Source organism: Lepidochelys olivacea, assembly GCF_965140295.1.
Source record: "Lepidochelys olivacea isolate rLepOli2 genome assembly, chromosome: 4".
Lineage (NCBI taxonomy): Eukaryota > Metazoa > Chordata > Testudines > Cheloniidae > Lepidochelys > Lepidochelys olivacea.
This window is the reverse complement of record NC_140414.1, coordinates 119,574,861-119,576,010: the sequence shown is the minus strand read 5'-3', so window position 1 is coordinate 119,576,010 and position 1,150 is coordinate 119,574,861.

The following is a 1,150-nucleotide window of genomic DNA, read 5'->3' as shown; positions in this document are numbered from 1 at the left end:
ACCAACTGGTAGGAAGGAATTTAGCTGGACAACTGCCATAGTTACTGGAACAGGGTGAGTATTTTACTCTTCATTTGTACTTATATTCTGTTGCTGTATTTTCCCAAGTTTATGACTGTGTTCCTTTTCCCCTAATGCAGATGTCCTTCGTTGTACACAATCATGGAACGCTTGGGAGTGGGGGATTTCTGCCTGTTAAGGGCACCTAAGGCAGGGTACATTTAGTTTTCCTTGGTTTCTGGGTGGGGGCTCAATCGGTTTAGTTATTTTTTTCAAAAGAGACCTTAGATATACTGAACCAGGCTACTTGTACTGCCATTAACCACTTGGCAGAAGGGTTATGCAAAGGAGGAAATGGTTACAGACTAATTCAAGGAGGGCATTCCATAAATAACAGGCTGTCTGTGGTTATAGTAACAGTTCCCTATTGCATAGGAGAGTTTTCAACCTTGCTTAATTAGTGTTTGTAAAGTGCTTTGAGAGAGTCCCCAATGCTACAGAAATGCAAGCTACTATTGTTGTTGTTTGTCACTAAGGTGACTGTGCTTGTCAAAATAAAAAATCAGGACCACTTTTGGGGTGACATCATAAGAAGCACAAAATAACCATGTGTAGCCCCCATCTTGTTCACTGGCCCAGTATGAAGTTGTTCAAGATAGGGGAAACCTGCCCTGTGACATTTTTTGGGGAACCGGGCCTCAGGCTCCTCCATTGGCTCTGTGTTGTGTGTCCTTGTGTATTCACCTCAGACCAGACACACTCAGACAAACCACCAGGGACAAGTTTTTATTCTGTAAAGAAACGTAGAACAGGATTACGGTCCAGCAGCCTCCTCTCTGCTCACCTGCCATGTGCTCCCAGCTTCAGTCAGTGCTGAGACTTCCTCCCTGTACCAAAGGGTACATCCTGGCAGGAACCAGGAAGTTCTCCCAATATGCTTGTTTGTAGTCTTCAGCTTGTAGTTTCCATGGCTGGTGCTGAAGCACACTGGACCTTGGGCTACACCTGCAAAGGACAAAGGTGCACTTTGTAACAAATGTGTGCTGCTTTCTCAGTATGGAGGATTTTTTTTTCTAGTAACAATGTTCTGAAAGAGTTTATCATGAAACACTGAACAAGTATGTCATGGGGCTAGTGGCACTTCAGGAAG